This window comes from Phyllobates terribilis, unplaced genomic scaffold (genome assembly GCF_046119375.1).
Source record: "Phyllobates terribilis strain yellow unplaced genomic scaffold, ASM4611937v1 Scaffold_2__4_contigs__length_985480577, whole genome shotgun sequence".
Lineage (NCBI taxonomy): Eukaryota > Metazoa > Chordata > Amphibia > Anura > Dendrobatidae > Phyllobates > Phyllobates terribilis.
In genome coordinates this window covers 741,185,153-741,206,639 of record NW_027362762.1, presented here as the reverse complement: position 1 = coordinate 741,206,639, position 21,487 = coordinate 741,185,153, and the positions used below count along the sequence as shown (strand labels likewise).

Below are 21,487 nucleotides of genomic sequence, written 5' to 3'. Positions count from 1 at the left end.
GTTACCCGGGCCTTTACAGATGAGGAAGAAAGAGGTTTTCCCACAAGCTAAATACGTTTTAATCAATAGATCTTGGAATAAAAATAAGTTCCACAATTGGAGGTGTTAAAAAAAATGTTCTTGTGCTGAGATAATCTTATAAATGTGCCCCTGCTGTGTACTGCGTAATGGCTGCGTCTGACCGTACAAGGTCTGATCATCAGCTCCTGGGCAGGGAGTGAGGGGGGAAGCAAAAGAGGGGATACAGAGAAGATAACATGGGATCACAGCAGCTGATTCTTTCTGTATCGTAAAACAGGTTTTAAAACAAACAGCAAAAGAATTAGATAACAGAAAGAATCAGCTGTGATCCCATGCTGTCCTGTCTGTATACTCTCTTTTGCTTCCTTCCCTGCCCAGGAGCTGTTGTACATTCAAACCATGCTCCTAAATAGTCTAAATAGTCAAACGGGAAAAGTGTGTCCTTCTGGAGAGTGACAGGCTTCTAGGCCATGCAATGCTACTCTGGAAAATTAAATATGCAAATTGCTTCTTCAAAGAGAAAGAGGACTTGAACTCTAATGCTGCCTATTGGATGTAGCAATCCCAAAGCTCAATATCAACCCTTTACCGAACCTTGCCATATGGCTTAGGATAAAGGCCAAACCAGAATCTAAATTTGCAGACACGTGTTTCTAGGTGAGAAACACTATGGCCAGCATATTACCAACTCACGGAAAGGTGGTGACAAGAAAAACCTGCTCACCACCCATAACAGCAAGTAAAAAATGCCTACTCGGGAAGCAAAGTAGAAGAAGCGAAAACGAGTAGAAATGGCATTAAAAAACAACATTTTTATTATTCAAATATAAATATATAAATAGTGACACAAAAGAAATAAGCACAATGACAATGGGTGATTATTGGATCAGGAAAAACCCCGCTACATCTTGAGACCCCTCATAAATATATATTCCTGTACATAATGGATACAAGCAAAATCCACAGGAGGGTAAGAGGAGAGAGAGAGAGGGGGAAGAAGACAAAATACGCGGGGGAGGTAGAGACATAGGGAGAGTACAAAATATCAATCAAACAAGGGTGAGATACCCGTTATTTCAAGTGGGAAACTATAATAATCAGTAATTTAGGGCACTCACCCAGATAGTTAGTACACTCTCTAGGATATAGGGGGCACAAGGAGGCAGATAGTTTTCATCCACGGAGTGCCTTGATGCGCGTTTCGCCTCGGCTTTATCAAGAGGCACATGTTGGTAATAGACAGGGACCTAAATAAATAGGACCTTGAATGATCACATGGGCGATCATGTGATCGCCACATCATGGCCGCCGTGAGGGCCGCCCAATCGGGCGCATGCACCGGGGTCATGGCATATTCAAGCCCTTTCCACTTCCTGCCGACTCCAACTCAAAAATATCTCCCGGATCCGCACATTCCTCAACCACGAATCTGCAAAAACACTAGTGCACGCCCTCATCATCTCCCGCCTCGACTACTGCAACCTCCTGCTCTGTGGACTCCCTTCTACCACTCTTGCACCCCTCCAATCTATCCTAAACTCTGCTGCCCGACTAATCCACCTGTGCCCCCGCTATTCCCCAGCATCTCCTCTCTGTCAATCCCTTCACTGGCTCCCCATTGCTCAGAGACTCCAGTTCAAAACCCTAACCATGGCATACAAAGCCATCCACAACCTGTCTCCTCCATATATGTGACCTAGTCTCTTGATACTTACCTACACGCAACCTCCGATCCTCACAAGATCTCCTTCTCTACTCCCCTCTTATCTCCTCTTCTCACAATCGCATACAAGATTTCTCCTATGCATCCCCCTTACTCTGGAACTCTCTACCCGAACATATCAGACTCTCGCCGACCGTGGAAACCTTCAAAAGAAACCTGAAGACCCACCTCTTCTGACAAGCCTACAACCTGCAGTAACCCTCGCTCCACCATACCGCTGCACGACCAGCTCTACCCTCACCTACTGTATCCTCACCCATCTCCTGTAGGTTGTGAGCCCTCGCAGACAGGGTGCTCTCTCCTCCTGGACCAGTCGACGACTTTTATTGTTCAAAATTTACTGTAATTGTGCTATGTATATCCCTTTCACATGTAAAGCGCCATGGAATAAATAGCGCTATAATAATAATAAACAATAATAATAATAATAAGTATGTTAAGCCATCAGGGCCTGGGACTTTGTCTTGTGTGGAATTATTTAATTGTAGCCCAAAAAATATTTTAGTTTGTAATGGGGCTATTAAGCATAGACAGTGCCCCTGAGGTTAGGGTCGGCAGCCAGCATGAATCTAGGAAAATTTTTATTTCTTTGGATTAAGTGTCAGGGTCAGGAGCTACAGTAGAAGGTGAAGAACATAATCGAGAGGAATAAATATTTTCGGGTCATAGATCAAATGGTCCTGTGCATTCTTGACAGCAATTGGAGTGAACTGTATTGACCTTTCCTTCAGCTCAGTAGCAAGAAAAGGAACCTTGTTGCCTTTCATTGTATCTTTGCTTAGTATATACCAGCATTCTATCAACTTTTGAAATGGAAAGATCCTTCAGCTGTGCCCGCTCATCAGCAATGCCTTTCAGTGTTCGCCTAGTAGGACGTAAAAACAATTTATGTTCTAGAACTTTAAGGAGAGAAGAAAGGGTCATATATTGTTGGTTTATGTCTTGATTCAGGTGAGATGCTAAAGAAATATAATTCCCTCTCATCACTGACTTGCTACTTAAATTGAGCTCTATGAACATTATAATCATTTAATCTCCAATGACACTCCCTCACAGGGGAAAAACAAACGGTTATAGGTCTAGTAATACTGGCGCGTGGTCTGACCACAATATTTGACTGATCTTGGAATCAAGAAGCTATTCTCAAACCTAGGGTTTTTTTTAAAAAAAAGAAATTATTCATCTATGGGTAGAGTGAGGACGGGAGTAAAATGTATGTTGCCTAGAAGATGGATATATAGACCATATCTATGAATCAACTTGTGAAAGCCATTCATATATCTGAGCAGGTTCGTTAAAGCAGGATGGGTGTGTAAAGAATGTCTATCAGTAGTGTCTGAGAAGGGCCATTTGAAATCACCCCCTATATAACAAACTAGCTATTGAACCCGTTCTACACCCAGGTGGCAAGCATTTTTATTGGTATATGGTTTCCCATGCTGGTATGTGCTGCCCCCATCCTGGTATTTGTGCTGCCCCCCTCCTGTCCTCACCATCCTATCCTGGTATGCATGGCACCCCTCATCCCCATCCTGGTATGCATGGCACCCCTCACCCCCTATCCTGATATGTGTGGCCCCCTCACCCCACAATTCTGATATGTGTGGCCCCCTCACCCCACAATCCTGGTATGTGTGGCCCCTTCACCCCACAATCCTGGTATGTGTGGCCCCTTCACCCCACAATCCTGGTATGTGTGGCCCCTTCACCCCACAATCCTGGTATGTGTGGCCCCCTCACCCCACAATCCTGGTATGCGTGACCCCCTCACCCCACAATCCTGGTATGCATCGTCCCCTGACCCCACAATCCTTGTATGTGTGGCCCCCTCACCCCTTTCACGCTGTACACACATACAAAAAAAATGAACAGTTATACTCACCTTTCTTCTCTGTGCTCCAGCGCTACAGTGTCCTGTTCTACCGGAGGCCGGGGAAGGAGTGCAGGGTGTCTTCAGTAAAATGGCGCCGGATAACGCTATGTGCATGCACCGATCCAACGCCTCGGCCCCGGTCTCTAGCAAAGAGAGAGGCGCCGCGGCAACGCTCCTCCCGGTCAGGTGTGTAAGTATGGCGCCAGAGATCGCGGTATGCGTTCAGTGTCTACGCATACCGCATTCTCCGGTGCGATACACTCCTCTTACCTGTAATGACTCCAAACGTTCTTCTGTCTGGAGCCAGACTGCGCGTCGCGCATGTGTAGTCTATAAAGGCTTCAGACAGAGGGACACTTAGCCGATTATATTATAGATGAGTTTTAGTCAGGTAACTGCTGTGACATCAGAATGGTTATATTTGGGAAAGCTTTGATGCCGTCACTGGTGGGTTGCAGATGATAAGCTGCTCAGAAATCACAAGCGTGTTTGTGGGGTAAGATGCTCCACATGCGGGTTTCACACAGGTATTTTGCAGAACAAAAAGATGTTGTGACATCATAACTGTGCTTTTGACGATAAAATAGTGTAACATCCCAACTCAGGAGTGGACCATGTGCGGTCAGATTTAACCATTGGAAACAGAGGCGTAACTAGGGTTTTGGTTTGGGGGCGGCGAAACTTCTAAGTGGGCCCCTAACCAGGTAACCTTGATTACAACTATGGTGACGCACCTTAATAGTGGATGTAAGAGAAGCTCATCCGATGACCGGGCTGTTACTGAAAATAATCTCTATACAAAGACCAACACTGATATTACCGCCATATGGTGACCATATAGTGGTAGATAACAGTGCTGCAGAACATATAAGAGATTACAGTACAGTTATACAGGTGCTTCTCACAAAATTAGAATATCATCAAAAAGTTAATTTATTTCAGTTCTTCAATACAAAAAGTGAAACTCATATTATATAGAGTCATTACAAACAGAGTGATCTATTTCAAGTGTTTATATCTGTTAATGTTAATGATTATGGTTTACAGCCAATGAAAACACAAAAGTCATTATCTCCGTAAATTAGAATAATTAACAAAAAACACCTGCAAAGGCTTCCGAAGCATTTAAAAAGGTCCCTTAGTCTGTTTCAGTAGGCTCCACACTCATGGGGAAGACTGCTGACTTGACAGATGTCCAGAAGGCAGTCATTGACACACTCCACAAGGAGGGTAAGCCACAAAAGGTCATTGCTAAAGAAGCTGGCTGTTCACAGAGTGCTGTATCCAAGCATATTAATGGAAAGTTAAGTGGAAGGAAAAAGTGTGGTAGAAAAAGGAGCACAAGCAACCGGGATAACCGCTGCCTTGAAAGGATTGTTAAGAAAAGGCCATTCAAAAATTTGGGGGAGATTCACAAGGAGTGGACTGCTGCTGGAGTCATTGCTTCAAGAGCCACCACACACAGACGTATCCAGGACATGGGCTACAAGTGTCGCATTCCTTGTGTCAAGCCACTGATGACCAATAGACAATGCCAGAAGCGTCTTACCTGGGCCAAGGAGAAAAAGACCTGGACTGTTGCTCAGTGGTCAAAAATGTTGTTTTCAGATGAAAGTAAATGTTGCATTTCATTTGGAAATCAAGGTCCCAGAGTCTGGAGGAAGAGTGGAGAGGCCACAATCCAAGCTGCATGAGGTCTAGTGTGAAGTTTCCACAATCAGTGATGGTTTGGGGAGCCATGTCATCTGCTGGTGTAGGTCCACTGTGTTTTATCAAGATCAAAGTCAGCGCAGCCATCTACCAGGAAATTTTTACAGCACTTCATGTTTCCCTCTGCCGACAAGCTTTTTGGAGATGGAAATGTCATTCTCCAGCAGGACTTGGCACCTGTCCACACTGCCAAAAGTACCAATACCTGGTTTACAAACAATAGTATCACTGTGCTTGATTGGCCAGCAAACTCGCCTGACCTTACCCCATAGAAAATCTATAGGTTATTGTCAAGAGGAAGATGAGAGACACCAGACCCAACAATGCAGACGAGCTGAAGGCTGCTATCAAAGCAACCTGGGCTTCCATAACACCTCAGCAGTGCCACAGGCTGATCGCCTCCATGCCACGCCACATTGATGCAGTAATTGATGCAAAAGTAGCCCCGACCAAGTATTCAGTGCATTTACTGAACATACATTTCAGTAGGCCATCATTTCGGATTTTAAAAACATTTTTCAAGCTGTTATAAAGTATTCTAATTTACTGAGATAATGAATTTTGTGTTTTCATAGGCTGTAAGCCATAATCATCAACATTAACAAAAATGAACACTTGCAATAGTTTGTAATGACTATATAATATATTAGTTTCACTTTTTGTATTGAAGAACTGAAATAAATTAATTTTTTGATGATATTCTAATTTTGTGAGCAGCACCTGTATATAGGACTTACAGCGCACTTTTTCCGTCTTTTCAATTTGGCCAGACCAACACAACAACTTCTCAATCCAGGACTCGTCTGCAGAAATTACAACAAAGACACATTTGACTCCCTAGATTTCAGGTCCCGACCCCATCTATTCCCAACCTGCACAAACGCCTCATCCTGCTGATACCCCAATACTGAGCTGCTGCTGCCGTATGCGTCCCTATTACTGAACCTACTGTGTGCCCTCTAGATGGTAAAACAAACCTCTAGAATATAGTAATGCCATGTGCATGTGCCCTAGAAAACAGAGCCCACATTTTGCCCCCTAGAAAATAATAATACCCCTCTGTGTGCCCCTTTGACAGTCACAATAACCTAAGTTCCTCTATAACAATAAGTGCCCACTTAACATTTAATAATGTCCTGAGTCCCCCACCATGTACAGCTCCCCTCTACACCGTATGATACTCTCCTATACAAAGTATAATGCCCCCTCACTATATAGTACCCATCACTCAGTATACTGCCCCCTTAGTAGCCCCCAAACTGATGGCTTCAACACTGTATGATGGCAACACTATACAAAGACCCCACATTATCTCCCACACTGTATGATGGCCCCCACTGTAATCCCCACATTGTATGATGGCCCCCTAAACAGCCTCCATATAGTATAATGCACCAGATAGTCCTCAATATAGTATAATGCATTTCCCATAGGCCTCTATATAGTATAATGCACCCCATAGGCCTCCATATAGTATAATGCACTCCCCATAGGCCTCTATAGTATAATGCACCCCATAGGCAGACTCTATATAGTGTAAGGCGACGGTGTTCCCACTGTGCAGTAACTGAGGCAGTGACCCAAGCAAGTCCAACATAAACCGCTTTATTCAGCAACTTACGGGTAAACAGAAAGTCCTCCGGTTCGTAGCTGGGTTAACATAAGTCCATAAATAACGGATGCCGTGGGCAACGGCCGCGTTGGGCCGCTTAGAGCCTGACGGGTGCAGAGCCTTTCCAGGCGTGGGTTCAGTGACACACAGGCCCGCCGAGCTTTCCTGCCATACTCCTAGCAGGACCCAACACTGAACAACACTAATCCTTACTGCAGGGTTTTTAAAGGACCTGTGGCAAGAGCCACTGGAAAACGCGGGTTGGAGGGAGGAGGCCGCCCCACTGCCTTCCTGTAGCCTCCTCCACGAAATGAAGGCCCTGCCGGGTTTTACTAATCTGCCTTAGCCAGATAGCCTGAGCAAGTCAATGCTCACCTTCATTGCTGCATTGCAGCCACAGGTGTGTCTGTGACTGCAATGCACTCCAATGGATTTAATAGGTCTCTGTACACATTCTGGGGATATACAGTATAACGTCCCTCGTATATGATCCCAGCCACTGCCTCACAATAGTATAATTCACACCCCATAGGCAGACTCTACATAGTATAATGCACACCCCATAGGCAGACTCTATATAGTATAATGCACACCCCAGAGGCCTCTATAGTATAATGCAGCCCCAAGGCAGACCCTATATAGTATAATGCACCCCTGTGAGTTCCCTCTCCTCTTCCTCATACATGCTGGGCAGGTTCTTAGGGACAGGGAGCAGTAGTGGACTCACCAACCGAATAGCGATGTCTTGCCTCAGCCGCACACCGCCATCACTATGCCACAATCGCTGATATCCATCTGTCTCTGTATGGTCCTCCAGCTGTTGTCACCGCTTGGCCCATCCGGGCCCACGATGGAGGGCGATGTCATAGCACTGACTGTCCTGCTCCACTGGAAACAGGTACCTTTCCATACGGACATATGGTTGCGCTCTCACTCACTTTCGCGGCATACCTGGCTCCGGCCTGGTCACCTCAGGGGGTCCTTCTTCCTGACCCCGCTTGTCCCTGGGTGGGGTCACTTCCGGCAGCTCCACCTGTTCAGCTTCAATCTCCTCCTGCTGCTTAGGGAACATTATTAACGGGCGGGGTTTCATCTTCCTTCGCTGCGCCCACGATAGGCGGGCACTGCAACCTGGGCTCAGGCCAGCATACACACCAGACGGATTTTTGCGTCGTTTTACTTGCAGGAAGCCCACTACAGGCGGACCTATCACCAGCCTGTGCGCCATTATCGTGTCTCTAACAGCCACCATCTTTGCCATTTTGGGGGCTCCCCCGCTTTCTGAACGTCTGAGATCATAATCCTGCCGACTATGCCAATTTTGTAAGGGGTACAAGGTGGTAGTTGTGGCGAGGGGCTGCTGCTGTGCTCCCACACCCTGACTCCCCACAAAGAGCAAATAATGTCCAGTCTGTCTGGTGGTCTGTGTGTATTGAACAACACTCACGGTTTTCCTGGAGGATCCCATCAGCTTCAGGATTCCAGACTCAGCTGCAGGCCGGCAATCAAGCTCAGACTCTTTTCTTTTTCATCAGAACTACTTTACTTAACTTTTTCAGTTCAGTTTTGGTCGCAGACACAGGACTTTGTGATACAACCATCACAGTTTCAGCCTCCTTATCTGTCCCTCTCTCTTCTGTCTCTTTGTCCACCAGGTATAGCCCACCCGGTACCGCAGCTTTCCAGAACACGGTCCTGTTTTCTATAGGTGCATCCTCGGCCTTCTCCAGGCCGTAGGCCCCGGACGTTTAGGGAAGTTTCCTTGCAGTTGTTCGTTTCTTGTTTTATTATGCTGCTCCCCTCTTTCTTTTGCTGCATGGCTGCTGACCTTCAGCCCTAAGACCCTGAACTTCTCCTCTTCCCCAATTATTCCTCCTGCACCAGCTTGAATGTTACAACTTCTTCAACTCTATACCCCTATCTACAACAGGAAGCGTTTGTCCTATTTATAACCTTCTATACCTCCTACTTAGGAAAGTCCCTAGACCCAATAACTATAATTTCTACCTATTCTTAGCACTACAGTGCCCCCTATCCTGAACCCCTGGTTACTAGCTGTCCATATTCTATTCCTACATCTATACCCTACTCTTTCCCTATATCATCTTGTCACAGTATATTAAACACACATTCTCAATATTTCACAATGATACACATATTATATATTACACATGTACCTGTTTCATCATTTCATCAGGGAGAAATGCAGAGCGTGCATGGGCGTTCACACACCCTTATACCCCTATAGGCAGACTCCGTATAGCATAATACACCCCCATAGGCCTCTATAGTATAATGCACCCCCATAGGCAGACTCTATATAGCATAATGCACCCCCATAGGCCTTTATAGTATAATGCACCCCCATAGGCCTCTATAGTATAATGCATCCCCATAGGCCTCAATAGTATAATGCACCACCATAGGCAGACACTATATAGTATAATGCACCCCCATAGACAGGCTCTATAGTATAATGCACCCACATAAAAAAAAAAAAAAAACAATACTCACCTCTTCTCCTTGTCCCCTGCGCTGCTCCGAGCGCCCGCACATCTCAGGACAGTGGACACCAAGTGATGACGTCATTGCACCCGTTCAGTGTCTGCGTCAGTGACGTCAGACGCAGAGGGGGACTGATGGGAGAGGGAGCGTCGTGCTTGTGAACATGGCCTTAGGAGCCTGATAGCTCATATTTATACAAGCTGTAAGACTAGTGTGATGATTCCTCGTAAAAGGCCTTTTTCATGGTGTAACCCACATCTTCCCCAGACCGATATTTGGCTATCACTGCATCCAAGATAAAAGTGTGACATCACTGAAGAAGAAAGACCTCCATTGCATCCTTTAGTCTCTAATTGGAGACCACAATGGACACTCAATCAAAGAGACCTTCACGAGAGTACATCGCATCGGTCCTACTCCCAGTACTATGATGTGAGGTGGGATAATGTGACCCATCTTGTGCTCATTCCATGGAATGGAACGTGTGTTATGGCCTTTTCTCTGGAAGTCCCAGGAACTGTTTTTTCCAATATGACATCACCAAGCCACATGTTGCTTGTGGTTCTGTGAGCAGCCGGCATGGCCTAAGCATGCTAACATGGCCTGCAGTGCCTCTGTACTTGTCTCCCATCAAGCACATCTGGACCATCGTTGATTGGAAATGGGAGGTGCCAGCAGCGGATCATGATGATTTTCCCAAGTGCATTCAGAACGCATAACATCCCTCAGACAACCAGTAATAACCTCACTTACAGCAGCCAAGGTGTAAGTGCGGGGCATTTCTGCACGTGGCTCATACTCAATACATTGAGAAGTTTTGAAAATGTAGTTTCCATTTTTTCATCTCTTGCATGTCATTAAAGGGGTTGTCCGGTCAAAACTGGTAAGTCACTCTGTGTGACTGCAAACTTATGAATTCCCCCAGGGCACGCATTAAGGCTATGTGCCCACGATGCAGAAATACTCAGGATTTTTCCTGAGCGTTTCTGCATCTCCCCTGGCAGAAAAAAACACATGCGGATTGTACAGGCGTTTTCCTGCCAGGGACTTGCGGAAGTGAAGCGTTATTCACATGCATTTCCGCATGCGGGTTGTCAAGCGCTTTCCAAGAGATTTTAGCATCACTTGGAAAGTGCTTGTCAACTTGGTCACACTATATAAATCCATGCAACTGGCATGGATTTATATAGTGTGACCGTAAAAAATAAAATATATACTTACCCTCTGATGGCCCCCGCAGTCTTGCTTCACTCTGTTCTCCCTTGCCGGCAGTGGTACACTGAAAGACCTGCCGACGTCAGCGTCGCGTGACCCGTCACATGACTATGACGTCAGCGCAGGTCCTTCAGTCCATCGTGAACTGCTGGCATGCGAGGAGGAGCGCATCGGGGGCCGCCAGAAGGTAAGTATATATTTATTTTCTTTTTACAGGTTCTATGGTACCGGTGTCCGGAGGAGAGTCTCCTGTCCTCCACACCCGGGTACCATCCGCACATTAGAACGCATGGAATGTGCATCTACATATACAGTGATGCGTAATCCATGCGGTCTAATGCAAGTCAATGGCGGCGAAGACGCAGCACTTCCGTAAAATAATGGGTAGTGCTGCGTTTTTTTCTGCAATGATAATCCGCAGCGGAAATTTCCGCAGCATGTGCACAGCACATGCGGATTATCATTGGGGAACATGGCAGGCCTTCTACCATGCGTTTTTTAAGCGTTTCTGCAGCGTTTTTACCACTGCGGAAACACTTAAAAAACGCATTGTGGGCACACAGCCTAAGTGTGTGCTACAGGGATTCGCCGGTTTCTGAGTGGGGATGGCCAGTGGGCGCAGCCTCCCTCTCCATATACTTGTATTGATTTTGTGATGTGACCAACTAGAGGGCGTGGCCTCGCTGCATACAAGTATATGGAGAGCGAGGCCACGCACATACCCTCCGCTCTGGGTCTCATACCAATGAATCCCTGCAGTGTACCTCTGTAGTCACACAGATTATCAAATTGGACCACATGTCTATCCATCCTGTGATTTCCACAAATCCACGACTTCTCCTTCTAGTGTAGCACATCAGATGCAGAGCTGCCACCACATTCCACACATGACCTGCAAAACTTCAAAAAAAGGAAGAAAAACATTGTGGAATATCTATTTGTGTTCTATCAACCTCTCCACTAAAAACTCCAAGATGGTGCCATTAAATGACTACACTACCCAGGGGATCTCTAGAGGTCTGCATAGTAGAGGATAAAAAGCCCCAACTGGTTAGAGGTTGCCCATAGCAACTGTATGAGCAAGGCTACAGAATTACAGCCAGAACCCAGGAGGTTGCCATTGGCAACAAGACAACAGCAAATGTCTGCAAAATGTCTCCCAGCCCCCTCCCGTGCAGCAGCACAGCCCTCCCCGCGTGCACCATCACTGCTGTACAGGCGGCTGCACTTCCCTACAGCACAGACTCAGTGCTAATCCTCGCGAGAGCCGTGTGACGTCCCAGCCTCGGTCTCCATGGAGACGCGACAGCTTTGCTCGGATGAAAGCCCGGTGAGGCGGAGATCGGCGGCAGCGGCGGCCCCGGTGATGCTGGTGTGTGGCCGGGCAGCCTCCGGGACCCCTCCTGCCGTGCACTAGCCGGGCGCAGCAGCTGCAGCCGGGCCTCCAGGTGAGAGCAGGATCCGGGGGCGGAGGAAGTGGCAGCTTGGGCGGTTGTCATGGCAGCTGTCATTACTGCTGCTGAGAGGAGAGGGCGATCTGCGCGTGCAGGGAAGGGGCTGCCCGTGGGTGAGTGGGACAGCGTGGAAATATACATCTGTTATCTGCTTACAGAACATAGCCGGATCTCAGATTTCATTTATTTCTCTGCATTTATAGCCTTCAGATCATAGCAGCTACACATAGACTGATGTGTGGTGTGGAGCACTGGCGTAGCTGAGACCCCCCTTCATTCTGGAGCCCCCTTCATTACAAAGTCCACTTTATTATACATCCCCTTTTATTATACAGAGCCCTCCTTTATTATACAGACCCCTTTATTACAGAGCCCCCTTTATTTTTCAGCCCCATTTATTACAGAGCCCCCTTTATTTTTCAGCCCCCCTTATTACAGAGCCCCCCTTTATTGCAGAGCCCCCCTTTATTACACAGACATCTTTATTATAGAATCCTTTATTATATAATCCCCTTTATTACAGGTACCTCATTATTATATAATCCCCTTTATTACAGTCCCCTTTATACAGAGCCCCCCTTTATTACAGAGCCCCCCTTTATTACACAGCTCCAGTGCAGAAAGCTTCGGCCATGAAAGAGGTTCATTCTCAGCTGGCAGTGTCACTAGTAATACTGACATGGCACCGCACGCCGTGCCCCTGTCGGCCAGTGTTCTGGGTACGCTCAGGGGGCACTAAGTGCAGTCAGCAAATAATTACACAATTGCACTGATTCATTGCACATCCTTTTTTTTCGTGACACGTGAAAAATGGCCCCATGTTTTTTCAGTGTGCTGGACCCATTTATATATTTTTTTTTCCAGAACCCTCTTTAAAACATACTATAAAAGTATATTCCCGTCTTTTTCAGGCAGGTACGCTCCGTGACCCGCTAATGAAACACTAAAAAGAATGAACATATTCCCTGCAATATTCACTCTTTTGAGCTTCTTTTAACTGCTTCGGGTTTCCAAAGCAGCCTGACCATCGTGATTTATACAATATAAGTAAAAAGAAAACCGGTGGCCAAAGAGTTACGAAGCGTGGTCATAAAACGACCAAAAAGATGCAAAAAAGATAGTTTAGGAAAAACCCTGCCAGCATTTCACTGAAGCGCCTTCTTGAAAAACTCAGCAGCTATGCCAGCGTCTTAAAGACGTCATGTGCACATACCCTTATAGCACCCAGCAACTTTTATAGGAGTCGTCAACCAAAAATGTGCTCTCTATAGCAGCAGCCATTAATGGAGTGAAGGTTGGAATTACCATACAAAGTAACTACAACCTTTCCTCTGACAGTGCCACGTCTGTGAGATAGAGGCAGATGCCATTGGCATGATCCACATCCACTGTACATTTATGGCGTATTCTGTGAACACCATGACTCACCGCTAATTGATAAGCTCAGCTCTGCTGCATCTCTACATGATCCATCCTTTTAATTTGAGTCCCATAACGGTAGTTTTTAGGCCGTGTTCACATATAGCATAAATCCTGTGTTCTTTCCCTATATTTTCTGCTGGTGTCCGCACCTTAATACGCAAAAACAATCTGCTCTGATTATATTTTTTTGCTGTATTTTTGTTATGTAATTTCTTACTTATTTGCTTCGTTTTTAATGCAGATTTAAAGCAATTTTTTATTTTTTTTTAGTATAGAAAGCTTTGATTCTGCACTTAGGATTTTTCCAGGGCACAGGTTTTCATGAACTCACATCTACTCTGCTTCGACAGTTAAATGTAGCAAATTTTCTGCACAAAAAATACTGTATGTACGCTATGTGGGAACATGGCCTTAGGATCAGTTTAGGCCACGTGCACACGTTGAGTATTTGGTGATTTTTTTACCTCAGTATTTGTAAGCCAAAACCAGGTGAGGAACAATCAGAGGAAAAGTATATTAGAAACACGTCACCACTTCTGTATTTATCACCCACTCCTGGTTTTGGCTTACAAATACTGAGGTAAAATACTGAGGTAAAAATGTCACCAAATTCTCGTGTGCACGTGGCCTTACATAGACTAACTGGTGTCACGATACAATGCCGATCGGTAAAACGTTACCGATCGGCGGCCTTTTAAATGCCTGTTTACACAGGGAGACCAAAGTAAATGATTTGCACTGAGGTAAAAAACTCACTAAATACTCAATGTGTGCACGTGGCCTTACATGGACTGGCGTCATGGAAGGTCCTTTTATATTACCGGTACCTGCCACAAAGCCAGCAGCGACGCCGGGAGCAGAGCGGGGGCCACCAGAAGATGAGTATAAGGTTATTTTTTATTTTAATTCTTTTTTTACTTACAGGTACTATGGTACCCGGGTCTGGATGAGAGTCTCCTCTTCTCCAGACCTGGGTACCATCTGCGCATTAATCGCATAAGATCCGCATGACTACATGTAGTCATGCTGATCTTATGTGATCCAATGCAAGTCAATGGCGGCGATTTTGCAGCAGAATCACACTAGAATTGGTAGTGCTGCGGGTTTTACCGCAATGCGAATTTGCAGCGGAAATTTCCGCATGATGTGCACAGCACATGCGGATTTGCATTGCAGTAAATGGCAGACCTATTACAAGCGACTTTAATGCGTTTTCGCATCAAAAATACACCGCAAAAACGCATTAAAATCGCTTCATGTGCACATAGCCTTAAGAACACCATTATCTTTCGGGGTAAATGCAGCTTTACTAATGCTTATCTGTAAAGGCTCCATAGTGACAAGATGCTTCCAGAGCAACCCCAGGCTTATCACAGCTCTGCTTGTACACCGTCCAGGATCCTAGACCATTGTTCACACAGATTAGGAATCAGGGAAAGTCAGTATTTGATGAAGCGGGTTAGAAATGGAGAGGAAATATTTTAGATAATGTCTGGTTCAGATTACACAGGGAAGGCAGAGCTTCTGGCCAAATGATGTCTTAAGCAAGAGATCCTTACACTATGTTCCCATGATGTTTCCAGCTGGTAAAACCAACAAGACTTTAAAGCAGTAGCCACATCAGATAGCGCTGTGTTTCTTTATCCCCTGAAGCATATTTTTGTGCTTATTTATGATTTTTCCTGATTCGGTTTGTAAGCAGTTTTTGTTGGTTATCTTAAGCATTTTTTGCTGGCCTTTTTTTGTGGCATTTACAAAACGCTCCAAAAGACACCCAGGCGTTTTCCTTTTCGCCTTCACTTCTATTGTAAAGTATGGAGCATCTTCCAAGCGGAAAACACCTTGGCATTTTTTTGGAAACGTGAAGCTGTTCAAAGACACTGAACACATGAAAAACAAGTGGTTCTTACATATAAATGAATAGAAAGATTATTTTTAGTGTTATATTCAGCACTTTTTCAAGTGTTTGTGTGAAAATACCCTAAACATCATACAGGTCCGGTCATAAGTCCATATAGGCTGACCATAGACGTAACGTTGTTTTTTTTTGCTAGAAATAATGGTTCTGACAGCTTAAAATCTGCTTGGTCATGGTAAGACTGATCGCTCAAGTTCTATGTATAGTGAATATAAAAATCCTACACACGCCTGTTAACATGCCAGGCTTTTATTATGTAAAAAAATAATACCAAGAAGAATCAGTACAGAACTTTTTCCACCCTTAATGTCACCTATAATATGCACAAATCCATTCAGAAGAAAAAGGAAAACATTTTTTTGGAGGCGGGGGGGCTGAGGTAAAAAAAAAAAAATATAGGATAATGTGGCTGCATAAGTGTGATCACCCTCTTATAACTGGGGATGTAGCTGTGTTCAGAATTACAGAATCACATTTAAAGTCACAGTAAGTAGTAGTCAGTACACAGCTGCCATCAGTTACTGTGATTCTGATTAATTCCATATAAAGTTTAGGTGTTCTACTTGGATTTTCCTGACATTTTTTTAGTTGCATTTTACAGAAAAATAAATGGTCCGTAAACAGCTTCCAACACAGCAAAGGGATCTCATAGTTGAAAGTTATCAGTCAGGAGAAGAGTACAAAAAATTTCCAACGCATTAGATATATTATGGAATACTGTGAAGACGGTCATCAAGAAGTGGTTAAATTTGGCACAACAGTGACATTACCTAGAACTGAACGTTTCTCAAAAATTGATGAAAAAACAAAAAGAAAATTTGTCCAGGAGGCGACCAAGAGCCCTACAGCAACATTACCCCTTTCAGACATGATATGTACTAATACATATCTGCATCTTGGGCCTCATGGACCAGATACGTATTAGTGCGCATCGGCGATTCCACCCACACACAGGCTGCGCGGGCGTAATCGCCGCCGGGTGTCAGCCGATTGTCACAGCTGACACCCGGTGTTATGTGCTGGGAGCAGTCCCGCACTGCTCCCAGCACATTAACCCCCCAAATGCTGTGATCGAAGTTGATCGCAGCATTCCGGTGGCAAGAGGAGGTAAGCGCCGTTACTTACTTCCTCACCAGCGTCCCGCGATGTCTGTGGCCGGTTCCCATGGTTGTCACGGTGACTCGGATGTCGTCATGACGACATCCGGGTCACCAGACAGCAGGAAGATACTTTGATCATGCGCAGTGCGTGATCACAGTATCTTCTGCCTGTGCAGTGCTGACAGGCTGTATAGCACAGGGAGCTGCTGCTGCATCCCTATGCTTTACAACCCATCAGAATGTAAAAAGTGAAAGTCCCATAGTGGGACAACGTGTAAAAGGTAAAGAATCAGAAAGTGAAAAAAAAATTAAAAAATTTTTAAAAATATTTAAAAAAATGAAAAAAAGAATCCCCATAAAATAAAAATATAATGTACCCATCAATAAATAGTTTTTTGAAAAAAGCAAAACAATAAAAGTACACATATTTGGTATCGCCGTGTCTGGAACGACCTGACCTATAAAACTGTCCCACTAGTTAACCCCTTTAGTGAACACGGTAAAAAAAAAAACCTTAGCAAAAAACAATGTTTTATCATCATACCGCCAAACAAAAAATGGAATAAAAATGGTACCGCTGAAAACATCATCTTGTCCCACAGAAAACAAGGCGTCATACAGCTCCATCAGCCAAAAAATAAAAAAGTTATAGTTCTCAGAAAAAAGCGATGCAAAAAATATTCTTTTTTCTATAAGATAGTCTTTAATATGTAAAAGCGCCAAAACATAAAAAAACTATATAAATGTGGTAACGCTATAAAAGTACTGACCCGAATAATACAGCTGCCTTATCAATTTTACCATACGCGGAACGGCATAAAAAAAAACAACTATTCCTGAATTGTTGGTTTTTGTTTATTCTGCCTCCCAAAAATCGGAATAGAAAGCGATCAAAAAGGTCACGTGCCTGAAAATGGTACCATTAAAAATGCCAACTCGACCCTCAAAAAACAAGAAGTCACCTCACTCTGTCGGCCAAAATATGAAAAAATTATAGCTTTCAAAATATGGCGATGCAAAAACTAGTCTTTGCAAAAAAAACGTCTTTTAGTGTGTGACAGCTGTCAGTGTTAAAACCCGCTATAAATCTGGTATCGCTGCAATCGCACCGACCCGAACAATAAAGTCGTCTAATCACTTATACGGCGCGAGGAAAGGCGTAAAAAATAAACTCTAGGGTTAGGGTTGTGCTGGGGTTGGGATTTTTTCAAAAGTAAAGAAAAAAAAAAGTCGATATGGCGACTAATGTTGAGTGCAAGTGCTCGCTACTTGAGTTTGCATGGGTATGCACCGAGTATCGCGGGTATTCGAGTGACATGCTCAAGTCTCCACCCCATATGCTTCTCGGCCAAAAAAATCCTGGCGGGGATTGCCTGCCATGCACGAGCGATCCTCGCATGTTTTTTTGGGGTGTCTAACAACCATGAAACATGCGGGCGGGGACTCGAGCATGTCACTTGAGCACCCGCGATACATGGTGCTTACCTGAGTACCCGATGCAAACTCAAGTAGTGAGCACTTGCGCTCAAGACTAATGACAACTTATTCAATATGATGACCTAATATTATCAATTTCTGTGTCATACCTCTGGGTTCAAAATGTTCACTATACCCCTTGATAAAATCCTTGAGGGGTGTAGTTTCCAAAATGGGGTCACTTGTGGGTGGTTTCCACTGTTTAGGCACATCAGGAGCTCTCCAAACGCGACATGGCGTCCGCTCTCGATTCCAACCAATTTTGTGTTCAAAAAGTCACACAGTGCTCCTTCCCTTCTTAACCCTGCCGAGTGCCCAAACAGTGTATTTTCCCCACATATGGGGTATCGGCGTACTCAGGAGAAATTGGACAACAGTTTTTGGGGTCCATTTTCTCCTCTTACCCTTGTGAAAATAAAAAAATTGGGGCTAAAAGATAATTTTTGTGGAAAAAGTTAGATTTTTTTATTTTCACGGCACTACGTTATAAACTTCTGTGAAGCTCACCACACATCTAGAGAAGTTCCTTGAGGGGTCTAGTTTTCAAAATGGGGTCAGTTGTGGGGGGTTTCCACTGTTTAGGCACATCAGGGGCTCTTCAAACGCGACATGGCGTTGGTTAATTCAAGCAAATTTTACATTCAAAAAGTCAAATGGTGCTCCTTCCCTTCCAAACCCTGGTTTTCCCCCACATATGGGGTATCTGCTTACTCCGGAGAAATTGCACAACAAGCAGCATGGTGAAATTTTTCCTGTTACCCTTATGAAAATGCAAAATAGGGGGCTGAGAAACATTTTTGTGGGAAAAATGTGAAAATTTTATTTTTACAGCTAAATGTTATAAACTTCTGTGAAGCACCTGGGGGTTCAAGGTGTTCACAACACATCTAGATAAGTTCCCTGAGGGGTCTAGTTTCCAAAATGGTGTCACTTGTGGGGCGTTTCCACTGTTTAGGCACATCAGGGGTTCCCCAAACGCGATATGGCGTTCGCTAATTATTCAAACAAATTTTACATTTAAAAAGTCAAATGGCGCTCATTCCTTTCCGAGCTCTGCCATGTGCCCAAACAGGGTTTTTCCCCACATATGGGGTATCTGCGTGCTCAGGAGAAATTGCACAACAAATTTTGGGGTCCATTTTTTTCTGTTACCGTTGCGAAAATATAAAAATTTGGGTCTAAAGTAACTTTTTAGTGAAAGAAAATAAATGTTCATTTTTTTCTTCCACATTCCAAAAATTCCTGTGAAGCACCTGAAGGGTTAAAAAACTTCTTGAATGTGGTTTTGAGCACCTTAAGGGGTGCAGTTTTTAGAATGGTGTCACTTTTGGGTATTTTCTGTCATAAAGGCCCCTCAAAGTCACTTCAAATGTGATGTGGTCCCTAAAAATATGATTTTATACATTTTGGTAGAAAAATGAGAAATCACTGGTTAACTTTTAACCCTTATAACTTCCTAACAAAAAAAACGTTGGTTCCAAAATTGTGCTGATGTAAAGTAGACATGTGGGAAATGTTGTTTATTAACTATTTTGCATTTTCAAAATTATTACCAAATTTCCAATTTTTTTCACAGATGAATGCAAGCACAATATGTGACGAAAAAACAGTCTCAAAATCACTGGGATCCTTTGAAGCTTTCCAGTGACACTGGTCAGAATTGTAAAAATTGGCCCAGTCATTAACTTGCAAACCACCTTCGGGGGTAAAGTGGTTAATGCAGGGATGGTGCAGGAGAAACCACCTTTAACAAAGCTTCAACAACCAGTATTATGCTGTGTGCCCACTATGCGTTTAAGTGTTTCCGCAGCGGCAATTCCACTGCAGAAGCGCTTAAAAAACGCTTGGTAGAAGGTCTGCCATGTTCCCCAATGATAATCCGCATGTGCTGTGCACATGCTGCGGAAATTTCCGCTACGGATTATCATTGCAGAAAAATCCACAGCACTACCAATTATTTTGCGGAATTGCTGCGTTTTCGCCGCCATAGACTTGCATTGGACCGCATGACATCCGCATCACTGCATCTGCAGATGTGAATTCCATGCGTTTCAATGTGCGGATGGTACCCCGGTCTGGAGAAGAGGAGACTCTTCTCCGGACCCGGGTACCATAGTACCTGTAAAAAAAAAGAATAAAATAAAAAATATACATTATACTTACCTTCTGATGGCCCCCAGTGTCCTTAGCGATGCGTTTTGGCTTGCCAGGAGCTCGCGATGGTCTAAAAAGGACCTGCCCTGACGTAATTTAGTCATGTGACGGGTCACGCGACCACTGACGTCGGCGGTCGCGTGACCCGTCACATGACTAAATGACGTCATGGCAGGTCCTTTTAGTCCACCGCGACTTGCCGGCAAGCCAAGACACATCGGATAAGGACTGTGGGGGCCCATCAGAAGGTTAGTATAATTATTTATTTTTTACCATTCTTTTACGGTCACACTATATAAATCCATGCCGGTTGCATGGATTTATATAGTGTGAACAAGTTGTCAAGCACTTTCCAAGTGATGCTAAAATCGCTTGGAAAGCGCTTGACAACCCGCATGCAGAAATGCAAGTGAAGACCGCTTCACATCCGCATGTCCCTGGCAGGAAAAACGCATGCAAACTCCACATGCGTTTTTTCTGCCAGGGAGATACAGAAACGCTCAGGAAAAATCCGGAGCATTTCTGCATCGTGGGCACATAGTCTTAGGCCCCATTATCAGTATTTTTTCTCAGCAGTCGAAGCCAAAACCAGAATTGGTGACTGGTTTCTATTTTATGCCTTTTCTCTGATTGTTCCTCACCTGGTTTTGGCTCCCACTCCTGAGAAAAAATACTGACCGAATACTGACCAAATACTGATAGTGGGGCCGTGGCCTTAGAGCTAGTGCCGATCCCGATTATGTAACCCCTACAGAAAAAGTGATCAAAAAGTTGTATGTTACCAAAATAGTACATACAATGAATATTATGTCTCGCCCCGCAAAAGAAAATCAAACTCTCATACAGCTGCATTGACAGAAAATAAGAATTATGGCTTTAAGAATGTAGTGACACAAACCATTGATACTTTTTTTTCTCTTTTTAAAAATAAATGGAAAAATATCAGTGAATCATACATACTGCCATAAATGGAGGCATTCAAAATTACAATTAATTCTGCAAAAAAAAAAAAAAGAAAGAAAGTTATGGCTTTTTTAAGGAAAAAAAAAACGAAAAAACATCAAACTAGGGCATATCTTCAAGGAGTTAAAGGACGGGAAGCATTGGAGTGCATCAGAGTGGATAGGACATGTAGTGACTGAATGCCAGCTTGTACTCCGCACTACTATTGTGGGAACGACTTGCCAAATATCTGTCCACCAATCTGCGGTTCAGGGGGGCAGGGTTTTCTTTTCTTTCCATTCTCTTTGTGTGTTGTCTTATTACCATACTATGGATAACTGATGGCTTTTTATTTTTTCGAT

The 21,487-nt window shown here is 44.3% G+C and overlaps 1 protein-coding gene across 2 annotated transcripts in view; it reads left to right on the top strand.

Moving 5' to 3' along the window:
* The first annotated feature begins 11,884 nt into the window (after nucleotides 1-11,884).
* Nucleotides 11,885-21,487, top strand: part of CCDC181 (coiled-coil domain containing 181) — a 29,733-nt gene continuing 20,130 nt past the window's right edge. The window contains exon 1 of one of the 2 annotated variants that reach the window (XM_073667228.1): nucleotides 11,885-12,107. The gene's annotated coding sequence lies outside the window, so the exon portion shown is untranslated. Of the gene's footprint in view, nucleotides 12,227-21,487 lie in introns of both variants that reach the window. The other variant, XM_073667229.1, reaches the window with a different exon arrangement.